The 15,758-nt window shown below is 45.8% G+C and overlaps 1 long non-coding RNA gene across 1 annotated transcript in view; it reads left to right on the plus strand.

Moving 5' to 3' along the window:
* The first annotated feature begins 6,795 nt into the window (after positions 1-6,795).
* The window catches only part of LOC115084842, a 51,649-nt gene continuing 42,686 nt past the window's right edge, over positions 6,796-15,758 (plus strand). The window contains exon 1 of the long non-coding RNA XR_003854657.1: positions 6,796-7,011. This is a non-coding gene — a long non-coding RNA (uncharacterized LOC115084842). The remainder of the gene's footprint in view (positions 7,012-15,758) is intronic.

The raw sequence follows: 15,758 nt of genomic DNA on the forward strand, positions 1-15,758 counted from the left end.
TCCTAGGAGAACACCTGTTACAGGTAAGCAACTGAGCTTTCTCACAGGACAAGCAGGATGGTAGTCCTCACAGATGAGTGAATACCAAGCTCCAGGATGCTCCCGACAAGAACTAAGACCAACAGTTACCGAACAAGGTGACAATGTGCACAACAACTGCGGTGCTGTTGGTCAGCAGGGGGACAAGCCTGGTTCCAAATAGGGGCCTTAGGTAGGAAGAGTTGGGTTTAAATGTGGAAGAAACTGTGGAGGACAGATTGGCTGAAGACACTGTCTTGTTGACCATCCTTGTCCCAACAGTAGTGAGCAGCAAACGTGTGCAGGGAATTCCACATCGCTGCCTGGCAAATGTTGGCAATGGGGACTGCCCTCAGGTGGTGCTACCAATGCTGCTATGGCCTTCACAGAGTGAGCTTTGATTCGGCCTCCAAGCTGAAGGCCCACTTATGCATAATAGAAGGCAATGCAGTCTGCCAGTCAATTAGAAAGAGTATGTTTACCAACCGCAACTCCCAGCTTGTTGTTATTGAAAGGCACAAAGAGCTGAGTGAAACCTGGGAATGGGGCTTGTGAATGAATCTAAGCCCTGCCCTGCACACCAGGTAGAGAACCTCTTCCATTTCAGCTTGTAAGACTTCCTGGTGGGAAGGCGAAGAGGCGAAGAGGTCCACATCGGTGGAAAATTCGGGCTGCCACCTCCGGATTCAGGGACCACTCATGTGGCTGAAAAGAGCAGCTTAGGCTGTCTGCCAGCACGTTCACAGTCCAGGGCAGGTACGCCGCTCGCAGCAACATCCCCTGCGACAGGGCCCAGGACTAGATCTGTACCGCTTCCTGACAGAGAAGGAACGACTCCATGCCTCCTTGCTTGTTGATATACCACATCGCGACTTGGTTGTCCATCCGAAGCCAGACTGTCATGTCAGACAAATAGTCTTGGAAAGCTCAGAGAGTATAGTGAATCACCCAAAATTCTAAGTAGTTTATCCGGCAGAGAGTTTCCTGAGCAGTCCAGTGACCTTGCGTGTGGCGGCTGTTCACATGGGCTCCCCAGCCCTGAGGGAAGGCATCGGTGGTAAGCACCACCTATGGTGGGGCAGCCTGGAAGGGAATCCCCTTCTCCAAATTGGAGAGATTCTCCCACCAGGATAGAGAGACCTTTAGAGGTTCTGTAACAGAGACACGGGCCTCGAGATCCTGGGTTGCCTGCTGCCATTGCGACCGCAGTGTCCATTGCGCCCTGTGCAAGTGAAGGCAGGCTAATGGTATAACATTACTGAGGCTGCCATGTGGCCCAACAGGCAAAGCAGAAGGTGGGCACTTACACTCCGACTGCTGCACACAAAGGTTGCCAATGAAGCTAGGGTAAGAGTCCGATCGCGTGGCAAGAATGCTTTCGCCTGCACCGTGTCTAGCCTGGCTCCTATGAAATCCAGCTAGGGAGACGAGCAAAGGTGAGATTTTGGGTATTTGGTAACAAAACCCTAGGACTGCAGCATCTGCATCGTCAGGGTTAAAGCATCCATTGCCCCCTTGCGTGATTCACTTTTAACCAACCAGTCATCCAGGTATGGGAAGATATGCACTGCACGGCACCCAAGATGTGTGGTCACCACTGCCAGGTACTTGGTGAAGACGCAAGGGGCTGAGGCCAAACCAAAAGGCAGCACCTTGTACTGGTAAGTGAGCCTTCCCTACCACAAAGCGCAGATATTTTCTGTGCCTGGGGAAGATGGCAATGTGAGCGTAGGCATCCTTGAGATCGAGGGAACAGAGCCAGTCTCCTCTTTTGAGGAGGGGAATCAGAGTGCGAGAAATTTGTTCAACGCCTTGAGATCAAGGAAGGAGCACAAGCCCCCAGATCTCTTCGGTATGAGGAAAGACCTTGAATAGAACCCTCGGCCCTGCTAAGGACAAGGCTCTACCGCTCCTGCCATGAAAAAGGAGGACAGCTCTGTCCATAGTATGACCTGCTGGGTAGACAAACCCCATGATGGACATGGGGAAGCGTTCTCTGGGATACTTCTGAAATTGAGACGATACCCCTGATGAACTATGGAGAGGACCCATTGGTCTGAAGTGATGGCCACCCAGTAAAGAAGTCTGCCTCCCACTGGGGGATCTAGTGACAGAGGTGTGTCTTGCTGACTCATGCTACCTCACCTCCAGTCAAAAGTCCATAGCCGGGGCCTGCTGGGAAGCCAGCTGGGGCTTAGGTGCTCGCTGTTTATGAGAACAGCCCCTGGAGCTAGCACAAGGTGTGCGAGTCCGAGAGGCGGGGGGATAATATTTCCGCTGCCAATAAAAAGACTTCCTGAAACTTGGCCTGGAAGATTTCCTGGCAGAAGATGGAGGGTCTGAAGCACCAGCGGAGAGTTGTTGAAGGGTTTCATGGTGATCCTTCAACTGAGCTCCCGCATCTCTGACCTTATCCCCAAAAAGGTTTTCACCCGTACATGGGAGGTCAGCCAACTTCTCCTGCACTTCTGGTTGAAGGTAGGAGGCATAGAGCCAGGCCATCCTATGGGCACTGATGCCCATGGCGGCTACCCAGCAGTTTAAAAAATATCATAGGTGGATCCCACCTCGCGTTTTCCAGCTTCCAGACCCTGATGGACCACTACAGAGAACGACTCCTGTTGCTGCTGCGGCAGACGTTCTGTGCGTTCCTGGACCTGCATCCACAAGTTTCAGTTGTACTGGGTCATGTACAACTGGTAGGAAGCGAAATGGGTGATGAGCATAGCACCTGAAAAACCTTCTTATGCAAGGCATCCAGCTCCCTATGTTCTTACCCTAGAGGGGCAGAAGCATGGGTGCGGGAGCGTTTGGCCTTTTTGAGGGCAAACTTCACAACTACAGACTGGTGAGGGAGATGACACCTCTCAAAACCTAAGGCCTGCTGAACTAGGTAGGTGGCATCCGCCTTCCTATTCACTGGAGAGATGGAGATTGGGTGTTCCCACATCCTCTGGAGAAGATCCTTAAAGATGTCATGGATGAGGATACGTCGACAAATTGGAGGACCTCCAACATTTTACGTCGCGCATCCTCCTACATGAGAAGCTGGAAGGGGATAGCTTCGGCCATGGCCCTGACAAACCCTGGAAAGGAGAGGTCCTCCGGAGGGAACTGACGAGGGTCTTCCGAAATCCCAGAAGAAGATTCCAAAGAATCATCCCCCCCCCCACAGGACATAAGGGCCTTCTTCCTCGCTGAGGCCATCGCTGGTCCTGTGCGAGTGAGGCCTATGTAAATCCCTGGCCCTGGGCTCAGAGGGCCTCGAAGGCACCGAGGGCACTGCGGGAACCAATGGTCCCACCAGTAACGGGGGAATCGGGGGCCATGTGAGACCAGAGGGCTCGGGCAAAGGCTCAGGGAACCAATACTTTGGGACCACAGCACTGGACGCCTCTTCCTCCTCGGAGGACCCAATGATGGGGATTGCTTCCGAGGGGGGTATCTGTGGCCACTGGGGAATTTAGGGTCCCTCAGTCACCGGCTGCATCGGGAGGGCATCCAGGAGGACGTCCGGATGCTCGAGCAGGGGCGCTAAGGTAGACGGTGGAGATTCCAGCTCCTATATGGGGGCCAGTGGTGGGGGCGGCTCAACGCTACACAGAGCTCAGAGCACCGCACTCTGCACCCTGCGGTCCAACTCCTCCTGAAAGTATGGTGAGGACAGGACTGAGAGAGGGGGACGAGGTGTCACCGGTGCCTCCTCGGGTGCCACCGATAAGTGAGACGCCGGGAATCGACCGCGAAGATGGAAGAAAAATGTTCACGTACCAAATCGAGGCGGTACACCGACTGTGAAGGGGGACCCTACAATAGACTGGGAGAAAAGTTGCGAATTTAAGTGCAAAAAGGGCAAAAGAAGCAGAGTTCCAAAAAACCATGAGAAAACTGCAACGCAGAAAAAAAGAGACTGAAGGGGGACCTCACATGGACGCGCAGATAACAGCATTTTGGGCATACTCAGTGTACCAGTCAAAGCTTCAAGAAACTTTGACAAAAGTTTTTCGTGCCGGGCTCCATCTGATGATGTCACCCCATCTGTGAGGACTACCATCCCTGTTTGTCCTAGGTGAAAATGTAATCATATATCCCTAATAGCACAGGGAATTGATGACAATATGAACAAATGTTTTTTAGTAAAACCACCAAATCAGCCATTACACGTCTATATAATAATCAAACCCAAACCCCTTCCAAAGTCATATAAAAGGTACAACCTAAAAGCATGATACAAAATCCTACGCAGAATTAAACAATCATGTTTTCAAAGAACATTTTAATATCAAAACGATCTACCAAGTGTATTCTCTGCAGCAACTTATTCCACAGATGTGGCACTACACATGAAAGACTGATTCAGTGTCTTTGATAATCTAATAAATTTGACAGAGGAAACACATATTAGCCTATGCCCATATGAACACAAGATACGACCTAGCATCTACAGCAGAAATGTTTTTAAGCTATTCTGTCTGAAATCCTTGCAAAATGTTTAATGCCAAAGTTAGAACCTTGAACTTTTACTCTAGATGCAATAGGCAGCCAAAGGTCTTCTAAAATTGGCGGGATTTTAACTCTATAATTGGAGCCCATCAGTAACTGAGCTGGAGCAGTCTAATTCTTTTAATTGGTAGACATAGAGGGTACATATTGCAAAAGTCCAAATTCGACATTACTGTGGCATGAATTACACCAGCAAAATCTGCTGATCAAACAATGAATGAATTAGTCGTAACTAAACAAAAGGACTGTTAACCACGGATGCTATCTGAGCCTCTAGTGATAACTCTCAATTAGTTACCTCGCCCAAACTACTTACCATATCCTTGGCATCAATGATATTTCCATCCACAATTACCGGGGGAGTATCACTAGGGCAAGTACCTTTCTGAGCTCACAAAGCCTCTGTTTTTAAGAGATATCATTTTAATTTATTCTCATTCATCCAATCTAAAATTATTGCCAAACATGGGTGCTCCACACCAGCAAAATTAATATTGAACTTGGGCTCATGTCCTGCAGCTTTGAAACAAAAGAATTCAGCACCTCCCAGCCTTGGTCTTAGGCAGCAGGAATACAGAGATCCCTAACTTTTCAGAAACCCTCCAGGTTATGTCTACTCATCCCAACCACTCCATTCGGCACTTTCTAACAGCTCCAAACACTCCCCCCAACTCCTCTATTCCCTCATCCTTCAAAAACCTGTGCTTTCTCCTATGGACCCTCCTCAAACTATTATCTTCCTCTTAGCTAGTTGAGAAGTTTTTCACTCCTGCAAGCTTCCTTATCAACATGCACACAACAAGAACAGTATTCGATTTTCTGACCAGGAAGTTTCAGGCTCCTCCTCTTCCTTTTGGGCTTTGCCGCTCAATCAGAACCAGGGCCTGGGATCTGCCGCCATGAGCTTTTATTTGCAGCTGCCCAGGATTTTATATCCCCCTCTCATTTTTCTTCATTCTAGTCATTGCTGCGACTGTCCTCTGCTGGGAAAACCATGCACTAGGGTTCCTTCCAGTACAGCCAATAGATGGTGCCATTGTGTGATGACCATGACACCCTCTACCCCCACCCCCAGCCCAGGTGCTGTGAATATTGCCTGTTTGGCTTGGCCAGCCCTGGGAAGCAGAAGCCTTTAAGACAGGAATCAAACCCAGGTTCCTCTGTATGGTGGTGCGCAGGGGAGTTGGGAGTCAGTCACTGCACATGGGTGACATCTAGTGGTCTGATTTAGAGCCCATGATTTTGGGGTTCCAGTAGTCGTCCTGGTTCATGGCTCCTAACTGAAAACTACTGCTGCAATGCCTGGACCAAGCCAGGAGTGTAGACATTCCTGGATTTGTCAATAAGCACACTAAAGCCTGTGCATAGGGCAGCAGGCTAGCTGAAAATGTTCTACCTTCTAATAAAAATAATATATACTAATCTAGCCTAAAACTACTTAATTTTCATAATGTAATATAAAAGATGGAAATGTTTGCCAATTGGCTTCAGAATTTTTAATTTTCTACCACATGATCTACCCCTCAGCTGCAACAGAAAACTAGGGGGGGACCATGCCTTAGACCTTCTGCCCCCTTGGGAGGGAGGAGGGAAGAGGGGGATGACAGCACCAACAGAGCCTAAGGGCACCAAAATCCTAAATCTATCACTGAGGGTAGGGATAAGCTAGTCACTATAAAAAGGAGCGTGCAACTGAAACAAACTCTGCAGGCCTGAGCAACACAAGAAGAACATCAAGCTACATGATGGCTCCTACAGTTTTAATGTGAATGCCTGTGAGAACTACACTGAGGAGAAGCTGCTGCTATCGTTCATCATATCGAGCAATACATCTTCACCTTACAATTTAGCTGGTACCACTGGACACAAACTTGCTGAGTTTGTGGCCTTGACAAACTTTATATCTAATTACGAGGCACATTATTGTTCACAGATGTCTTCTGACTCACGGCAGCATTTCCGTGAGAATATGCATATACATATCAGCTAAGAAAAGTCATATCAGAAGCCCACTAATCTTATGCCAGTGGATTGTGGTAACATCCAGTCAAGATCAACTTTTAGATCCTATGCATAAGTATGAAATCCTGAGGAGAGAAAAGATCTTGGACATACAGAATTTGGGACTTCACACCATACCACACATTTCACGCAACTTTATCTCTGAGACTTTTCACAAAGCTTAAGCAAACTTTAAGACTGGCCTCTGCTCAACCCAGCCCTGCTCCATTGACTTTGGAGTATTTGCTGATCTCATTCTTGCCTAAGCCTTGGCAAGCCAAGTCATCTTCACTTCTGTTCCCTGCCTGCACAACTTACAGAACCTTCTGTAAACTCCGGGTCTGCTGCCCCGAGACACTGGTGTTAACCTGTCGTTCGCCCACCAGAGGTCCATCTGGCTCCAGAAGGACGAACAGACTGCAGCAGGGAGAAGAAGAGAGCCTGAGACTGTCCTCGAGACATCTTCATTCCCTCCTGATCAGTGTAAAGGTAGCTGGCTAAGTTACTACTTTAAGCTGGGTAACAATTTGCAATGGTTTTGAGAAGGGCAAGTTAACTTTGAGCTAGACAGAAGGTCTTTTTCATAACCTTTGTGGCAAGAGTGATTTACTCTGTTAAATCAAACACGTAAAACAATACCTATCCTATATAAAACCATCCTGTATTTTATGCTGCCACAATAAAAATTATCCACCTCAGGAGTGGTGCAGGCATTCTGCTCTCTGCATGAACTTGGATCTTATTTTATCTGATTTAAATGTCAAATAAACCACGTAAGACTAAAACCCCTTACAGGAGTAGATACAAAATGGGGGGAGGGGGGGGAGGAAATCCCAAGGTAATTAGAAATGAAAGCTCGCAGTGCCAAATCCCAGCTCAGATTCCAACCACGCTATAAGTATAAAAGGAGGAAGAAACTGCTGGGTCAAAAAAAATAGTTTGTATGGTGCTGAAATTTTATTCAGTCTTATGCAATGACGCTTTTAGGACGTCTTCTCATTTCTCCTGCAGGCCATCCAGAACAAATTAGTTTATTTCGATTCAAACAAGAAACACTTCCTCTTAAAAGGAAAGCGCTGTTTGCTGGGAATTGCAAGACAAACTTTAATTCCACGCTTACATAGCTCTGAACAGGACCGGGGGGGGGGTCATTGCTCCTCTGCTCTCTGTGGCTTTCCGCGAGAACTCCTGAAACAGCAGTAGCTCGGCGCCATTGTACACAAATAGTCTCTGGGCTATTTATATGCAGTCCTTATTCTCCATTCATCTGCAAAATGTAATGTTCTCGCTACAGCTAGTCCTGGTTTGCTGCTGTTCTCCTGAAATAGACCCAGCCTCTGTGCTCTCTCGATCTTTATGGGGACTCCTCTGACTTTTATTCAAATTTTTCAGACATTCAGGTTTCAAAGAATTGCATTCATTCTCTTAACTAATTCTGGCAGGCCTATAACCCGAATGTTATTCCTTGGGCCTCGGTTGTCTTGATCTTAAATTTTTCTTGGAGTCTTGCATTCTGCCTAACCGTGCAAATAATGTTTCTGAGATATCTTCCAGAACCAAAATCCAACCCACTGGGCTCAGGCTGCCTAGCTGCATTTGATTCAAATGCTTCTTTTGGCTGGATGATTGAAGTTTTGAAAGCTTATCTTCAAGTGCTGCCACCGCAAACCTCAATACCTCTTTAGCTACTTCCTCTGAGGCCGCCAGAATATTTCTTTCCTGCTCTGACACCATCTTGATCACTGTGGATTTAGCGCTCTCTTTCAGGTTTCTCCAAGTCCATGTGGACACTTTCAGCTGAAATTGTCTGTATGAATTTATCCATGAGCTGTACCGCAGCAATCTTCTCACGCAGAGCAGAAATTATATATAATGACGACAACGCCGTAAAACTGGAAAAGTGTGGCGGGGAAGGTTTTCTGGGAGCCTCACTGCGCGGCATCCGTTTTCCCAGCAAGCTCGTTATGAGACGCACCCCTCTACCCCCCCTCCACCCCTGAAAGAAGATGTTTTAAGATGACTCTTCTAACGTTGCATGCGCATATTCCGTGCTGGTTGCAAACTGGGTTGGACGAATGCGCCAGGACGCTGGGAAACCTCCCGAGGGCCCGGCGCAGTTCTTCAAGCTCAGCCCTCGCTGCTGAAGCCTTCCCTCCCCTCCTGCCACCTGAAGCAGATGCGATCGCTGTTAAGAGCCTGGACAGAGCTCCAAGAGAGCTTGGAGAGCGTCCTAGATACGCACAGCAGACGACAATCCCTGCTCCTTTGGAGCTCACAATCTAATCCAAACAAAGACGCATGGCCAACGAGCCTAGGGAGGTGTATTTATTGGAATACTGTTTGTGCCAGTGGTTTCATTTACCTTCTATACCGATAAAGCACGCAGACTACGGAAGAGCTTCCCAGACTTTTCAGGCTGCTCCACTCTCTCCCCGCTTCGCCTTCTCTGTAACATTTTCAGTCTCTGCCTCCTACCTAAAGCTGGTAAAATGAGACTGTAGCACAACGTACTGCCATTACAGCTACATCAAACCAAATACTTGGTGTCCCTTTCCATGACCCCTGCTGTTCCACCGCCCCCCAGGTTAAGAACCCTGGACCACTATAGGGAATATCCCTGAATGGAACCAACAACCACCATTTATCAATCTCCACTCTTGTAATTTACTCCTTGGTATTTCATCTGTCGGTACAAACTCATATTTTGTTCATTTTTCCAATCTAGTTTTGGTGCACTATAACTTTAGCCTTAACTGTACAGCAGTTTTATTATTCTAATTGTTACAAGTACCATTTTATTGTACATTTTTTGTCTGTGATTTTAATCTTCCTGCTGTAGCAATGGTTGTTACATCACCGTGACCCCTGTGCAGTCAGGGTGGCAGGGCATGAAACTCTGCCCCTTCCTCCCCCAATATTACACAGGTTCACAATCTCTGGCCAGGACCAAGGAGGGACCATCCCCAGCTCACGGATCAGCTCTTATGTTGGATCTAAGCCAAATAGGCTGAGACTTGAGGTGCAGTAAATCATTCACTCAGTAGTTAAATACGACCCTCGAGGTCCCATCACTCCTTTCCGCCTACTTCTACAATATTGGTAACAGACAAGCAAAACCAAGGGAAGTTCCTGTAAAACTCCGGAGAAACTCTGCTGGAAGAGGGGAAAAGCTAGAGAACCTTTTGCCAAAGGAATTAGGCACATGAATGATACTAAATCTTTTGAAATGCAGAGTCCTTGGGAGCTTCACTAGATGGCCCTAGCTTAGAACACAGGTTAGGAGATAGGAGAGGGGCGAATTGTTCCTAAAAGCACCTCCCTGCGCAAATGCTGGAATAGGCAGCTCCTAGCTGCATAACTGCAGGTGGGGAGAGGGCACTGACAGGTCAATACAATACAGTACACTCCGGTGGAGCGCACTGTTAACCCGCAATTGGACGCGCGTTTGACGCGCTAGCGTTACCCCTTATTCAGTAAGGGGTTGAAAACGCGCGTCCAACCCTCCCGAACCTAATAGCGCCCACAACATGCAAATGCATGTTGATGGCCCTATTAGGTATTCCCGCACGATACAGAAAGTAAAATGTGCAGCCAAGCCGCACATTTTACTTTCAGAAATTAGCACCTACCCAAAAGGTAGGTGCTAATTTCTCCAGGCACCGGGAAAGCGCACAGAAAAGCAGTAAAGACTGCTTTTCTGTGCACCCTCCGACTTAATATCATGGCGATATTAAGTTGGAGGTCCCGAAAGTTACAAAAAGTTAAAAAAAAATAAAAAAAATTTGAAGTCAGCCCGCGGCTTGAAAACCGGACGCTCAATTTTGCCGGTGTCCAGTTTCCGAACCCGTGGCTGTCAGCGGGCTCGAGAACAGACGCCGGCAAAATTGAGCATCGGCTGTCAAACCCGCTGACAGCCGCCGCTCCTGTTCAAAAAGAGGCGCTAGGAACGCGCTACTGTCCCTAGCGCCTCTTTTTTACCGCGGGCCTAATTTGAATACTGAATCGCGCATACAGGACATGAAAAGAAGAGGGGAGCCAAACAAAGAAAATGGAGCACTGATTTTAGGACAGGGATATTGGGGGCGATAAGTATATCAACAGTCTATAGAGAAAAGTGCCAATCACCATTATTTGGTGTCAGAAAATAATTAGTTTTCATTTTGTCTTGCACAGACTACACACATTAAGAGCCAGAGAAACTAAAGGGTTTTCTACATTTTGTGTCAATGGAAAAAAGCACTCAACAGATCTTGCCCACAGAGAGCTGCAGAAGGCTGGATGTAATGGGGCTTGGACCTTCCTTCAGCCTAATCTATTTCATAATTATGTACGCTCTTTGCTCTCTGCGGGAAAAAAATAAGCAAAAACAGAAACCTCTATCGCTGTTTGCAGCAGTGGAGGATTTCTAGCAAGGAGTTTTGCTGGCAGAAGATGGCGTTAAGTCAAGGTGAAAGGCTTACCGTGGAGGTGATGGGTGCCCACTACATGGGCAGGGATGGAGGAGCAGAGGACAGCCGCCATCTTAGCATGTGATCCTCAGACAGCGCGTCCTGCTGACCTCAGGGAGATTAGCAAGTGGGCACAGAGGGAAAAAAGCATGATAACCCCTGCAAACCTCCCTGCCAGTTGGTGCAGGAGACAGAGCACACAAGACTGAAAAATGTACATATAAATATATATAGCTTACATTATGTAAATAAAATAAGGCACAAAACAGTCGCATAATACAGTACTTAAATTAAAAATGTTTCTCCTGTCTATCTTTTGCAGCCAGTTGTTCTCAGCCTGCATCTTTCTCTGTTTCTTTCGCAATGACTTTTCCTCCTCCTTTCTCCATCTTTGACTTCCTGCCATTTGTCTCCCTGACCCTTCTGCTCTGGTATTTATTTATTTGCATTTATATGCCTCTGCTACCACAGCAGCTCACAAGACAAAAAAAAACACATTGAGATACATTATTAAAATGACAGAGTCAATATGCTTCAAAAGGCAAAGATAATAAATATAACACATCTAACCAAACTAGATAGAAACTAAAATAATAAAGTCAAATAAAAGAACAATAAAATCAAATCAACTAAAACTTCATAGGTGAATTCTTAGTAAAAGCATTTAAAATTAATAACATAAGAAATTGCCATACTGGGTCAGACCAAGGGTCCATCAAGCCCAGCATCCTGTTTCCAACAGTGGCCAATCCAGGCCAAAAGAACCTGGCAAGTACCCAAAAACTAAGTCTATTTCATGTTACTGTTGCTAGTAATAGCAGTGTCTATTAGGGATATGCATTCGTTTGCAACAAAATAGGAAATAAAGACGATATTTCCTATTTCGTTGCATTTCGAGGGGCTGACAAAATGATAGGAAAACCCATGAAATTTCGTGTGGTTTTCTTACTGTTTTTTTGGGGGGGGAGAAAGGGCATATTAAAAAAAAAAAACCCCAAACCCACACCAACCCTTCAAATTTAATTAATTGCAAACCCCCACCCTCCCGACACCCCAAGACTTGCCCGACCCCCCCCCCCCCCAAAGACTTGCCGAAAGTCCCTAGTGGTCCAGCGGGGTCCCGGGAGCGATCTCTCCCTCTCGGGCCATCAGCTACCAATAATCAAAATGACGCCGGTGGCTCTTTGCCCTTACCATGTGTCAGGGGCTATCAGTGCCATTGGTCGGCCCCTGTCACATGGTAGGAGCAATATATGGCCCTCGCCATTTTTTAAGATGGTGCCGGCCATCCATTGCTCCTACCTTGTGACAGAGGCTGACCAATGGCACTGATAGCCCCTATCTCATGGTAAGAGCAAAGGGCCACCGGTGCCATTTTTATTACTGGCAGCCAACGGCCTGAGCATGGGAAATCGCTCCTGGGACCCCCGCTGGACCACCAGGGACTTTCAGCAAGTTTGGGGGGGGGGGGGTTTGTCGTTAATTGAATTTGAAGGGTTGGGGTGGGTTTGGGTTTTCAGGGCAGCCGAAAAAAATAGGCCCGAACCGCGGGAAAATGAAATTTCTCGTGGCGGGCCGATAACGAAGGCCGAACCAAAAGGTTCGGCCGAATCACATCTCTAGTGGCTATTCCCTAAGTCAACTTGATTAATAGCAGTTAATGGACTTCTCCTCCAAGAACTTATCCAATCCTTTTTTAAACACAGCTATACTAACTGCACTAACCACATCCTCTGCCAAAAAATTCCAGAGCTTAATTGTGTGTTGAGTGAAAAAGAATTTTCTCCGATTAGTTTTAAATGTGCCACATGCTAACTTCATGGAGTGCCTCCTAGTTCTTCTATTATCCGAAAGAGTACATAACCGACTCACATCTACCCATTCTAGACAAGTTTAAGTTTACATCTTCATGTCACTTCTCTCCAGCTTTCTCTTCTCTGCTTCTATTTAACTTTTTTCTCATCACCATCTTTTCCTCTTTGATTTTTCTTCTGTCTCCTCTCCTTGCTCCCATTGCCATTCAATCTTCCATTTCCCCCTTCTCCATCACTCCTACTTCTCAGCCAACTCTTCACCATTTTCACTCCCTTTTCAGCCCTCATATCTATTCCTGTTTTCTCACCTTTTCTCCCTTTTAAGTGAGAGATGATCGCAGCCCTATTTTCCTTTCCTCTGGTCTCTTTTCCAGCCTCTTCCATCTATCACCACTTTCTCAGCTCCCCCAACCCTTTCTCCCGTCGGGCACTCCTGAAACTCCCAGAATCCTCTGCAGAGAGCAAGAGCAATTCTCAGGTTCTAACTGCTGCACGAAAATCCTGCGACAAAGTCTCACAAGCGGTATGGAAGGCCTGTATTTCTTTTTTTTTTTTTAAACACAAAAATAGATAAAAGCTGGTAGCTAATCAACTCTAACAAATATTCCTATCAGAAGGGTGTAGCTGGAATGTACCTCCTTATTATCTTAGAAGCTATATATAAAAATAATGAGGCCTTACGCTAACTTCAGACAAGGCTACACACCACAGTATAAACACAGCTGCAAGCTATCTAGTTCAGCCAAATTTATCAACCTTCACCTGGTTTAGAAAAGAAAAACATGTTTATATAGCAAAATATAATAACTGCAAATTAGACAGTAGCAAATACACCAATAGAAAGCAAGTAATAATTAGAGCACAGCCAATCATAACAGTCAAAATGAAACAAAAACATGGCTGCCAAGGAGAGAGAGGAAGGAAGTGAACGAGAACATCAACACTCTTAACATCTGAGAGTCAGAACTGGGCAAATAATCGTCATCACATTATCTCTGCTGCTGTAAGTTATCACCCTCTGTGTCTGTCTGGACAACTTGTCTCCCCACTAAACACTTTCTCATTCGGTGTCCTCTTAACATCCAATTTTCAAGGCATCTGAGGGGTGACCATGAGGAGTCCAACATGGGTATATTTTACTGGATCCATCAAGACACACACATACAGCTGTTGTCCCCTAACCACCTTTTTGGTTTGCATCCGTTCTGCATCTGATCCACCTGAAATTTATATGACAACATGTCAGTGGGTCCACAAGAATCATATCGGGTATTTTTGGGGTGACCCATGTATTCCACACACACACTGGTGCAATTATGCCATCCAATATTTTGGCTTTCTTTCCACGCCACTCTAAAATTTTCAGGACGTCAGGAAGGACATGGGGATTCTGATAGGATACTGTATATTTTTTTATCCACATATTTCACAGTCATGAGCATGCTACTATGTTTATTTATTATTTATTTATTTATTTATTTAACGTTTTTATATACCGACATTCATCAGTGATATCACATCGGTTCACAGCGTAACATAAACTAGTGCCTGGGGTGGCGCTTTACATCGAACAAGTTTAACATAAAACAAATATAACATAATAACATGGGGGTGATTAAAAGGAGGGGGAAATATAGAGATGAACATAAAATAAATATAACATATTAACAAGAGAGTAAATGAGAGGGGGGGGGGGAATGTGAAGGAGAATTAAGTATTAAGTTAATTCTTAAATTATTGTAAGCAAGGGTCGTAAGTATTTACAAGATGTACAATGATAGGGAATAACAAAATATATCATTTGTGAAAAAAAGGGGTGAGAGGGAAGAGAGGGGAAGGGGGGAAGAAGGGATAGGAGGGGGTAAGGGTGACACTATAGTGAGAGGGGGGAAGTAAGGTGTAAATATATATATATATATATTTATTTATTTTTATTTTTTTATTTTTTTTTTTAAGAGAAAGCGAGGTCTTGAGGGGAACATAGATGAGAGCGAGGAACAAATTACGTGTATGCTTTAGAGAAGAGCCAGGTCTTAAGCTTTCGTTTGAAGGTTTTTAGGCATTCTTCTTGTCGTAGTTCGACTGGCATTGTGTTCCAGAGGGTTGGCCCAGCGATTGATATAGCACGTGTTCTAGTGGAGGTAAGTTTGTAGAATTTGGGCGACATGGTGAGCATGGTAGCGAGATGATTGTGTCTAGTGGGTTTATTAGATTGGTGAAATCGGAATGTGTCATTAAACCAATTCATTTCAGGATTGTATAAGGCCTTATGAACGAGAGAGAGAGCCTTATATTGTATGCGGGAAGCTATAGGAAGCCAATGCAGATCTTTCAGGACTGGGGTGATATGGTCATGTCTGTGTGAGTTGGTCAAAATCCGGGCTGTTGTGTTTTGCAATATTTGGATGGGGTGGATAGCGTTATTCGGTAAGCCGAGGAGGAGGGAATTACAGTAGTCGGTTTTAGCAAAAATAATTGTTTATAGAACAGTACGGAAGTCTGGGGGATGAAGTAGGGGTTTAAGTTTCTTAAGAGTGTGAAGTTTAAAGAAACCATCCTTTAGTATATTACTGATGAATTTCTTCAGCGTGAAGTGACCATCGAGAGTGATTCCCAGATCACGGACTTGTTGGGCAAATGGGAGATGTGATATAGCGTAGGAGTTCAGTTGGTTTTGTGGTGAGATTAGCATGATTTCAGTTTTAGATGTATTAAGAGCTAAGTGTATGGAAGATAGGAGATTGTTTATGGATTGGAGGGTGTCCTTCCAGATATCCATAGTTTTTGAGAGAGAGTCAGTGATGGGGATGAGCAACTGAACATCGTCAGCATAGATATAATGAGGGAGATTGAGACTTGAAAGGAGGTAACAGAGGGGAAGGATGTAGATATTGAAAAGGGTTGAGGAGAGTGATGAGCCTTGTGGGACACCCTGTTTGAGGGGGATGGCCTTAGATACATGATTTCCTAGCTG

The sequence above is a fragment of the Rhinatrema bivittatum genome, chromosome 2, assembly GCF_901001135.1.
Source record: "Rhinatrema bivittatum chromosome 2, aRhiBiv1.1, whole genome shotgun sequence".
Taxonomy (NCBI): Eukaryota; Metazoa; Chordata; class Amphibia; order Gymnophiona; family Rhinatrematidae; genus Rhinatrema; species Rhinatrema bivittatum.